Source organism: Heterocephalus glaber, unplaced genomic scaffold (assembly GCF_053883595.1).
Source record: "Heterocephalus glaber isolate CG9 unplaced genomic scaffold, H.glaber_assembly_v1.0 deba00001543, whole genome shotgun sequence".
NCBI lineage: Eukaryota > Metazoa > Chordata > Mammalia > Rodentia > Bathyergidae > Heterocephalus > Heterocephalus glaber.
The window spans coordinates 9,632,426-9,644,605 of NW_028258336.1; the positions used below are offsets into that span (position 1 = coordinate 9,632,426).

Genomic DNA, 12,180 nt, shown 5'->3' on the forward strand with positions numbered 1-12,180 from the left:
CAAGTGTCCATAATTTTTATTATACTTCCAAACTTTGACTTTTCATCTTTAGCATTGTCATAGGTTGCTAATATTAAAATATAAATTAGAGATAAAAATGATAATCTAGATCCAATCTAACTACCAAGATGTCATTTCCCCACTCTGAGTGACCTTAACTGTCACCTAAGATAGTCCAGCTACTGGTGGTTTCATATATGTAATTTAGATCACTCAGGTATCAGCTAACTACCTTTTTTCCCTTTAAAACTGCTGAAAGACAAAGCTTTCTCATATTTTCATTTGTCTTTTAATAGTAGAACTTTACAGGTATGCATGTTAAATTTCAATTTTTCCTTTCTCCTATTCAGTACTTCAATTTCATTCTGTGATATATGTCATTCTGTTACTCATACAATTGATAAATTGGTCTTATCTTCATCTATGTTGTTGATTGAAATATAGAATTGGAATCTTGAACTTCCTTTGAGTTAGCTTTCTGGTTGATCTCAAGCTATTAATCAACACTATCTGAGAACAGTACTTAACAAGTGAAGCATCTACTCAAGAGCTCTATCATCCACATCACATTTCGCAACTTTATCTGAGGATGTCATAGAAAGCTGTCAGAATCATTCTCAATTAAATGTATTTTATAGCTTCTCTAAAGCTACAATGGCATCAAAAGGAGGATTGAGGTGAGTAGAACATGACATGTTCTAAAAATTGTCTCCAGTATTTATTGCATACTCTTTGAAACACTAACAGTGATGTGTTTAATAGCTCATGTTTTTCTCTTGGGAATCAAAATCACGTATCTGATAATGCAATTTCAAAATTTATGCCATTTCTTTTTGTTGACTTTCTCACGACCTTGATTTTTTATTTTAAAAGTTTGGCCTCTTTATGTTTAATGAGAATGAACACTACTATTAGTTAAATATGAATGGCTATTATGGTCTTTTCCCCTTAAAAACAAGTTAACATGTTTGACAAAATTACATGAATTTTTTGCCTAAATTATTTAGAACATAGAGCATGTTAGATTTATTAATTTTAATAATGCAATTTTTCCCATTATTCTTGAAATGCTATCAAGTTAGAAATGTTGATATCAGTGGGGACTATATATCAGCCAGGCGATTATTAGTCAGTATTTAGTGAGTTTTTAAAGGTAACTTGTACTGTGCATGGTACATCCATTACCTGATTTAATGTTTACACTAACAGAGGTAGACACTTCTGTTATCTCTTTACAGATAAACAAACTGAAGCTCAAACAAGTTAAATAGGTCATTAGAGTCACACAGCTATCAATTGGTCATCAGTATGTAAGCCTAGGTAATCTTGTTCTTGGGTTTGTCCCCATAACCACCATTCTATAATGAAGACTATCTTCCAACCTACTCTAGATGTTACATAGTAGTAGTTAAAAGCTAGGTAGGCAGAAATTGCTTGCTAGTTCAGCTGAAGAAGGTTTTCCAATATATTTTTAGGTATAAATGTCTAATTCCTCAATAGGACGGATTTATATTAAAGGAGAATTATACATCTAGTGCTTCAGTATTCTCCTTGGATAGAAAATCAATATAGGAGAATAAAAATAATGTTTATGGGGCTGGGGATTTAGCTCAGTGGTTCCAGTGCCTGCCTGGCAAGCGCAAGGTCCCAAGTTTGATCCCCGGGACCAAAAAAAACCAAAAAACAAAAATAATGTTTGTGATATAAATATAATTGCTTTACTTTGGAGCATGAGCTTGGAATATGGCAGACATAGGACTTACAATTCACTTATGAGTAGCTTATTCATTTTCATATTAGCTATAGTTGAGAGAAAAATGGGGTTGTAATAGGATTTTCAAATAGGATAAGATGTTAAAGCTGATTATACAGTTATATTTAGATGGGAAACAAGAGAAAGGGGATTATTTCTCTTCATGAGCCTCATCGATGTCACAGCAGAGGTGTTACCACTAGAACAATATTAAGATTTTTGTCTAAATTTTATTACGGTTTCAATGCAGGTATTTAATATTTAAACAAAAGTTCATTTTATATCATCTCAATTTGATTATATCTTTCATTATCAGAGAGTATTGATTAAAATTTAATGTGTGCATTGCAGTAGATCTTTAATATCTCTTCTTTAATATTAGGGCAATATTGTTATAAGATAGCATGTGCTCTATCACTAAACAAACCAACACAGTTCACATTTATAAATTAACTTTTGCCAGATTGTTACCTGGATATCTGTGACAATAAACTGAATGTCCACAGACAGGTTAAATTGTTCTTAGAAAATAAATTTCCAAATATTTATTAAATGTCCACTATATGTCAAGGACTATATTTTTTAGCTTGCTGTTTCAGAGACAGAATTTTTAAAAGGGGAGGTATAGTGTGACTCATGATTTTAGAAGGTCCAGTGCGTGGTTAGTGGACTCCAAAGCAGAAATACAGTGGAAGGTTGTACAGAGGGAAGATATGCAACTCATTGCATTTGAGAAGCAGAGAACAGAAGAAGAGACAAAGAGGAAGATCCCCAGGGCCCACATATAGTTTCCAGGGTCGTGCCTTATGACCCACCTACACACACTTAAAAGATTTTTTTACTAATATTCTAGACATCTATCAAACCAATCAGACTGACAGTCAAGATATTTATCCCAAACACTGGGATGAGAACAGAAGAATAATAGAATCTCTCCTTCAAGAAGGAAAGAACAGCCAGAAATGTAAGATTACTAGCTCCACTGGTTTGCATGGAAAGCTCTTCAAGTACAGATGAAAAGGTAACTATCAGAGGAATGCAAATGGAAAGTAAATGGGATAGCACCTCATTCCAGTCAGAATGGCTACTATTAAAACAAACAAAAATAACAAATGCTGGCTAAAAACAAACTCCCACACTGTTGGGAGGAATGTAAATTAATATTGTCATTATAAAGAACAGTATAAGAAGTTCCTCTAAAACCTAAAACTAGACTTACCACATGATCCAGCTATCCTACTTTTGGGTCTATATCCAAGGGAAATGAAATCAGCAGACCAAAGGGTACTTGCTCACCCATGTTTATTGCAGCATTATTCACAATAGCTAAGATACAGAATGAAAATAAGTATCCATGAACAGGAGAATGGATAAAGAAAATGCAGTATGTATCCATAATGGAACACTACTCTTTAGCCATAAAGAAGAAAGAAATCCTGTCATTTGCAGCAAAATGGATGAAATTGGAGAACCTATTAAGTGAAATATGTTGGATATAGAAAGACAGGTACTGCATGTTCTCTCTCATATGTCAAAGCTACATGAATTGACCTGAATGAATAATGATTCCTAGAGGTTGGGAATGGGTGAGAAGGAGGGTAAGGGAGACTGCATTTAATTAGCTGTATGCATATGCTGAAATATTCCTCTGAACTGGGTAATATGTATAATTTACATATGTAATAAAATAAAAATATTTTAAAACAAAATTGAAGTATTCAAACCTGAGTAGATGGGACATTGTCAGATGGCTTTCAGCAGATGTGAATCTGGCCTAAATTTAAGAAAGGGTACTAGTTAGCTCGATAAAGAAGGGGATTTGTGAGTAAAATATAGCTATTTGTCAATCTAGTTAATTTGATATTGAAGGCCTGGCACAGTTAATGAAAGAATAAACCTCCCAGAAAATCTATGTAGATTGTATGGTACAGATATTAATTGGTCCCTAGGAACAACTAAGTTTGCAGAAGAGAAGATGAAAACTCAGTAGTATATTGCTACTTAAGACTAAAGAATAGTCTATAACCTTATTCTAAAAACACATCTTAAAGCCAGGCAAAAATTTTTAGATTGGACTTGGCAATTAGCTGTTTTATCAATATAAACTGAATAGACTATTGGCCATATTGGCCAGCTTTCTAAGTAGTTTTCTGAATCTATTCATATGTAAACAATTAGGGAGAAGTGTTTTTAATTTCAATTGAATGATTTTTTTACATGTTATTGTTACATTTGCTACTTTGTGTACCTCTATTCTATATGAACTTGATTTTGAGTCTGATATTTTTCTCAGAATAATCTCACTTCCTCAGTTATCCCAAATATTCAAATATTTAGTTGCTTAAAGAAACACACATTTACTACCTCAGAGTTTCTGGGGGTCAGGGGTCAGGAGTCCAGTCCTTGGCTGATCCTGAGGGTTCAGAAGCCCAGGCTAGCTGTCCCTGATGATCAGGAGTCCAGGTGTGGCTAGCTGATCCTTGGAAGACAGGAGTTCAATCTTGATTGGCTGATTCTTGTAGGTCAGGGGTCCAGGCATGGCTAATTGATCCTTGAGGGGGCAGGGGTCCAGGTATCATTAGCTAATCCCTTCAAGGCTAAAAGTGTAAATGAGCACTGTTTTCATTGGAGGCTCAAATGGCGATGGATCCACTTCTGACGTCCCTTATGTTAATCATAAGATTAATTTCCTTGCAACTGTGAGACTAAGAATCTGGCTTCTTGGTAGCTGTTGGTCAGAAGTTGGTTGCTATTCGCTCCTAGAGGCCATGCTTGGTTCATTCCTGTGTTGCCGTCTCAAAGGAACCTTTACAACATGGCAGCTTGTGTCTTTGAATCCAGCAAGGAAGAAATGAAGTTTGGTAGCATGAGTGAGTTTTATATAGCATAGTATAAGCTTGGGAGTGACAGGCTATCATTTCTGCCACACTTTATTTGTTAGAAGCCGGTCAAAGTTCTTGGCCATATGCAAGATGAGGAAATAATTCAAAGCTGTGAATACAGTATAGGGATACTGGGGACCATCTTGTTGTCTATCTGCTACACTTCAAGGAAGAAAATTACTCGAGTCTTAGGCATCCTTGGTAATTTCCATGTGATCACATTTAAAGAATCAATTGTTTGAATGGCTTTTAACTGCTTCACAAACAGGTACCTCTTTCAAAGAATAATATACATATATTGAAAAGCCAAGACCAAGTATGCCTATAATTGCCTTGACTTAAAGTTTTTTAAAGACAGAGTTCGTTTTCCAGATTATATTGGAAAATCATTCTTTCAAATAAATGTATATTATTTTTAATATTGTATAAAATGATATTTTTCTCCAAATTTGTTCCACAGTTTTTTTTTCTTTTTGTAGAACTGATTATGTGCCTTAAAAAAAACCCTGGATCATCAGATTAGTATTTTAGCAACTGATTAAATTTAGAACACTGGTTATGCATTTTGATTTTCAACACAAGCATACTTTATTTAAATATTTATAGTAGTTTTTAAGATAAATTATGATATGTTTTACTTTGTATGATTTTAATAAATAGTACATGCTTTCTTTTTATATAGCAAAATCTATAACATTTTCAAGTATATTAGGTCACATTCAATGTCTACAAATAGTCATCTAGGCTAAATAAGTTGCATTGAAATAGTGTGCTTCCATCTCCCAAATTCATACTAACAATTTATTCAGCAAATATTTATTAAGTAAGCATCAACTATGTTCTAGAAGCTTAAAACACAGGGTGATCTAGTCCCATCTTATTGGATGCTCTCGATGTTCAAGGCTAGGCTGAGAGTGTGTTAATATGAAATAATGAATGAATGAAGACATTCAAAGTCAGAGAGTTTAATTGCTATATAGCAAGTCACTTTAGAATTGGGGCTGGAACCCAGGTCTTCTGGGGGCAAAGTATGCCCTTTCCAAATGTCTCATGGCTCCTAGGAAATAAATCACCTTCGTTTCCAGAGAAGGTGATTAATGCCCTGCTATAGCGAAGCTGTATCTTTTAAAGTTATTATTTCTGAAGTAGTTAGAGCTTTGGGTTGGTCCATACAAAATCTCTGCCCTGGCCTCCACTGAGACAAGCTAAGCTATGAGTCAGCTAGTGATGGTTAGAGTTCAGCTTGGAATATGAAGAGGCTAATTGACACATATCAAAATCAAGCCTGAGACTTGGGCCTCATTAGCACCATGCTCTATCTAATTGTACTACCCAGTCACAGACATCAATATAGAATTCAATCTACACACTGGTGGCGGTTCTTTTCCTTTGCCCTTCACCCCATTCTGTGTAACAACATGTAATGAAAGATAGCTATAGAAAGCAATGTTTATTAAGTCTCATAGTTTTTTAAAAATTATATTCACAGTCTATATACAGTGATACTTGAAAATATTAAATGTTAATAATATCTAATACCATCTTTTAAAATTATTTTCACCATAATATCAGTGTTAACCGATTTATAATGGAACAATAATGCAATTAAATGTTCCTCTAAGCAAATTTTAAAGCTGAATCACATGCACATTGAATTGGCTTTCCAGATTCTAGTTATTAAATGCATTGATTTCACACTGGGAAAACTCACTTCTCTACAGTTTAGATCTTAATAAGTGCAGTTGGCAATATTTTGACCAGAATTACTGTTTTAGTCACTGTATGCTGAGATCTTTTTACTTTTTTATTATTTTTTGCATGAACCTAGCTACATAAACTAAATTTTTCTCATATTAAGAAAACTTTTGGTAAACATGTCTTGAAGGTACAGTGGCTCATTCCTGTAATTCTGTTGCATATATGCACACCTTTGTTTTATTGTTGTAGATATTGCCAATTAGTATTTCTTGGTAGTCACGTGAGTTTATTGCATAGTTTATTTACCTTAGGTTTGATGTATTGGCCTGAAAATTGGGGTTTTCAGGGGATGTTATTGGACTTTTCTATTTCAACTGTAAATGTTGAAGGGAAAAAATTGTAGGTTATATTTTGCAGTTGACTGTTCATAATTCAGGGAGGGTGTGCAGTGATGATTAGAGGTAAAGAATAGAACAAACATGGCGACAGAGTTATAGGGAGGGGAGATTAAAGGAAAAATAATATGTGTGAGGAAAATTACTTACATAGAAGTATTTCAGAGAAATATTATATGTTTCTTATTTAGACTGATGTGATTTTTTAAGGCGTTATGTACAAGAGAACTCCCACTTTGTTTCTCTAGAATGATAATACTCCAGAAAATTTGTGCCAACAAAAAGAAATGTATTTAAAAAAAACACAAACATTACCTTCAGAGAAATATCTGATTTAATCATATTTCCTATTGAGAGTAAATAACACAAAATGAGGGCAGAAATCAATACCATACTAGCATAGTACAAAGTCATAGTCCTTTGCGAGGTAAAATGTATGAATAGATGGACATTCAATTCACATTATCATGAGGAATACAAGAATAATGCCAGTTATTTATGCTGCAACCCAGAAATAGTGTGATAATACAGTCTTCTTTCCCAAAACAAACTATCTCGATACTAAGGTGAATGATTTTTTCCTTTCTAAGTTCTGTATAAACAGTCACTACTAAAAAGCTTATTCTGTGTTCCAGAAGATATGTGCTAAGTCCTCTTCAGCAACTAGCTAATGTCAGCTGGTAATAAACTCCTTATGTGGGATTGGGCTGTTTCTGCCCTTGGTTTTTAGCATCATTTCCTTTTCGTCTTCCTGTGTTATTTTTTCAATGTCCTTTTGTGGTCCCTTCTAATTTTCCCAGCTCAGCAGACATGCATTTCCCCTGTTTTGCCTGTATCTTTTCCTAGTTGGTCATCCATTTTCTGACAAGTCACATATTTATTTCTATAGCCCTAACACTAAGCAGGGGTCACTATGTCCATCCTAACTCAGAATTTGTATACAGAAATTTACATTTTCACATGCAAAGTAAACAAACGTATATACACTATATTTTTATATTCCACTTGGAGTTCTAATGTCTCAAAAATAACTTTCCCCAAGCTAAACTCTGGATTTACAATTCCCATACCTACTCCCCTCTTGGAGTGTCTACTAGCTTAACAGTACCATAGTTCCCATTGCTAAGGCCAAACATCTTTGACTTCTTTTCTTCCTTTTTTGTTTTTCTTTTTCATACCACACTCAAATATGTCCTTAACTCATTGCACTTTACTTCTTTTTACTTCTTCTACCCTGGCCCAAGCCAGTCAGGTCTCAGATAATTAAGATAATTCCTCTCTGCTATGTCGACTTCCATACTTGTCACTCTATTTTCTGTTTGCAACATGGCAGCCAAAGTATGATTCTTGTGATATAACTCAGGCCATGTTATTCTTCTCAAAATGTACCAAAGACATTCTTTTATCCTGAGTAAAAACCAAAACCTTTTTTCCTAACACATACACATGTGCTCGCACACGCACACATACACACGCACACTCCTTTCTCCTCAGGTTTATCTTCTCTGGTCCTCATACCCTCAGTTTCCTCCAGCTACCCCATGCCTCCTTGCTGCCCTGCCCTGCCCCATGACTTTTATCCAGACATTCCTCTCTACCTAAAATGCTTCCCCTAGCTTTCTCTGGGTCTCTGTTCAAATATCACCTCATCATAGAGGACTTTCCTGACTACATGTAAAATTGCATACTCTTCTCTCATGCATTCTTTATTCCCATACCTTTATTGTTCTCCACAGAATGTAGCATCATCTAATAGAGTATGTCTATTTCTTAAATTAAGTTTATTGGTATAATTTAGATAATACATAATGATCACATTCATCATAAGGAATTTGTACTTGTACAAGATATATCTCAATTCTTATTTTTCCCATTCCCCTTCCTTCCTTTCAACCCTTCTTGGTCTCCTAATTTACCAAAGCTTTGTTTCTATTTTATCTTTCTTTTCTCATTTTTTTCCACTTTTCCCTTTCTTCCTTCATTTCCTCTTCCCCCCTCCTTAGTGCCCCTTTGCATTTGAACATTTTCTTCCTATTTCAGATTATCTACTATACATTTTAGTCCATTTCTACACTTTCAGTTTTTCATAGCAGAGAAACAATGTGATATTTACACACACGTAATAGTATGGTCTCACAGTGCATCTATTTACCTAGAAATGTCTCCAGTTTATCCTTCTTTAAGGGTGAGTAGTACTCCATTATATCTTCTTCATCCATTCCTTAGTTGATGGGCATGACAAACCAATAGCCAACATCAAACTAAATGGTCAAAAACTAAAAGCTTTAACTCTAAAATCAGGAACAAGACAAGGGTGTCCACTATCACCACTCCTATTTAATATAGTTCTAGAAACATTAGCTGGAGCAATTAGACAAGAGAAAGAAATATTAGGAATAAAGATAGGAAAGGAAGAAGTTTAGCTATCATTATTTGCAAATGACATGATACTCTGCGTAGAAGACAACAAAAACTCCACCAAAAGACTTCGTGATTTAATAACCAATTCATTTGCATAGCTGGACACAAAGTCAATACTCAAAAATCCATAGGATTCTTATACACAAATAACAAACTCACAGAGAGTGATACTAAGGAAAACACTTTCACAATAGGATCAAACAAAAAGAAATACTTAGGAATCAATCTAACAAAGGAGTGCAGAGATCTTTACATCAAAAACTACAGTACTCTGAAAAAGGAGATCAAAGAGAATATCAGAAAATGGAAAGACAGGGCTTATTAAAACTCAGCTGGGCTTTACCTTGGAGTTTTTGGCTTCAGGAAGTCTGGGGTTGGACCTGAGAAGTTGCATGTCTAGGAAGTTCTTGAGGAATGTTAATGCTGATTGTCCTGTGACCACACTTTGAGAATCTCTGCCCTAAAATAGTAATTTGACTGGCAAAGTATGCTTTGATTTAATAATAATACATTGGACCAAGTGTTGAGTTAAGGTGCCACAATTTTGTCCAAGAAGCCTGAGACCAGTTCAAAGAGAGAGAGATTGATTTGAGTACTTTGTGGTCAGAGGAGAAATTGAGCACTGCACATACATCAAGTACCACTACTCCTCAGCAACCATCCCCAGGAACCTCACATTCAACATCACGAAGACCATCCGTCAGGATGAGTGGCATGACCTGCAAATGCTTGAGAGAGAAGGTGAGCCAGACCCAGCTCCCAGAAGGAGGCTCCCCCGCCACCATTCCATGCTCCTAGGGCAGAGAAGGTGAGCCGCGGGGCCGCCAGAAGCATCCCCCCACACACACCGTGGAAATGAGAAGACACATAAACAAGCCTCAAAAACAGATGTCCAGGTCACCTACAGCAACCCCCAAAGGGAAACGAGATGGAACAGTCTGATACTCAACCACCTGGACTGTCTGAACTGGCAACAAAAGAGGATCTGGGAAAAATGGAATCAGAAATAATTTCTCAGATAGCAGCAAAGATTGTGCCCATAGTGCAACACAGGATTAATAAATCTAGAGGGGACACAGATAAAAAAATAGAGGATCTGAGGAACATGATGGAATCCCAACATAGGAAACAAATGGAATCCATAAAACAGATGCAAATAGATTTCCAGGAGATTAAAAACTCCATCGAAAGTCTGCACAGCAGAATGAACCAATGTGAGGATAGAATTTCACATATAGAAGAAAAGATTGCAATTAGTGACCAGGAAAAGAAAAATTGCTTTAAAATTGTAAGGGAACATGAGAAATCAATCCAGCAGCTGCTAGATGATGCAAAGAAGAATAACATAAGACTGATTGGAGTCAATGAAGAAAGAGGAGAGAGTGCAGATGACATAAAAAACTCTTCACAGATGTGATGGCAGAAAACTTCCCAAGCAGGGGAAAAGAAATTGACATACAGATAAATGAGGCATATAGGACTCCAACTAGCTATGACAAAAAAAAAAATCTACACATAGGCATATAATAGTTAGGATTCCAGAAACCCAACAGAAGAATAAAATTCTACAAGCAGTGAGAGAAAAGAAACAAATCACATACAAAGGAAAGCCCATCAGAATCACAACAGACTTCTCAATGCAAACCCTCAAGGCAAGAAGAGCTTGGAGTGATATATTTCAAGCCCTAAAGGAAAACAGCCTCCAACCCAGATTGATGTACCCTGCAAAACTATCTTTCAAAATTGATGGAGAAATAAGATACTTTCATGATAAAGAGCACCTCAGGAACTACATGCATACCAAACTGGCACTCCAAAAAATTTTAGACAATATCCTAGGAAAAGACAATGAGGATCACAACCCCAGAAAGCCCAGCAGAATGATCCATTGGGCGTGACAAATTAAACGCAAAGGGAGAGAATCCAACAAAAAGAAAAAGTCATGACAAGGCTTTTAAAACTTTTAACTTCATCTCCCTAATGAGGGTGTAATTCAATCTTGTTATTGTACTGATTAGTATTTTTCTGATTCTAGAGTTGCACACCTTTCCTTGTGCTGTACTGGCTATTTATCATCTTCTTATGTCTACTTTTTAATTGGGTTGTCTATTAATGAGCTGTAAGAGTTCTTTATATATTCTGGTCATAGGTTATATGCATTGTAAATATGGTCTGTTTAAGGACTACTTTTCATTTTAATGATGTCATTTAAAGTTCTAAATTTTGATGGAATCTCATTTATCATTTTTTTTTCTTTTATACATCATGTTTTTTGTATCCTAGGTAGTTCTTGCCTACTCTAAATTCATAAACATTTAAAAAAAAAAAAAGAAAATAGAAAGACATCCCCTGCTCATGGGTAGAAAGAACCAACATAGTAAAAATGGCCATATTCCCAAAATTTGTATACAGATTTAATGCAATCCCAATCAAAATATCAATAGCATACCTCACAGGACTAGAGAAGATATTCATAAAATTCATTTGGAACCAGAAGAGACCCAGAATAGCAAAAACAATTATGGGCAACAAAGGCAAGGGAGGGAGCATCACAATCTCTGACATGAAATTATACTACAGAACTACTATGTTAAAAACAGCATAGCACTGGCAAAATAAACAGACCCAAGGATCAAGGGAACAGATTAAAAGATGCAAAAGCAACTCCAAACACACTTAGCTACCTTATCTTTGACAAAGGGACCCAGGACCTTAACTGAAAGAAAAATAGACTCTTTAATAAATGATGCTGGAAAAACTTGCTGACCAAATGCCAAAGACTGAAACTAGACTCATGTCTCCCACCATGCACTAAACTAAAAGATCTAAATACTAAAGATCTAAATTTTAAAACAAAAACACAAACTGCTAAAAGAGAGAGTAGATAGAACTCTCAAAAATAGATATAAGCAACAACTTTATGAACAAACCCTGATTGCACAGGAAATATTACAAAGTGTCAACAATTGAGACCCTATCTTATTAAAACGCTTTTTGCACAGCAAAAGAAATCACTGACAGAGTGAAGAGA

At 35.2% G+C, this 12,180-nt stretch overlaps 1 protein-coding gene across 2 annotated transcripts in view; it reads left to right on the forward strand.

Moving 5' to 3' along the window:
* LOC147824446 (3',5'-cyclic-AMP phosphodiesterase 4D-like) overlaps positions 1 to 12,180 on the forward strand; it is a 483,409-nt gene that overhangs the window by 22,668 nt on the left and 448,561 nt on the right. For both annotated transcript variants that reach the window (XM_087189615.1, XM_087189614.1), the window contains exon 1: positions 1 to 12,180. This exon is cut by the window's left edge and continues 22,668 nt beyond it; it is cut by the window's right edge and continues 19,293 nt beyond it. The gene's annotated coding sequence lies outside the window, so the exon portion shown is untranslated.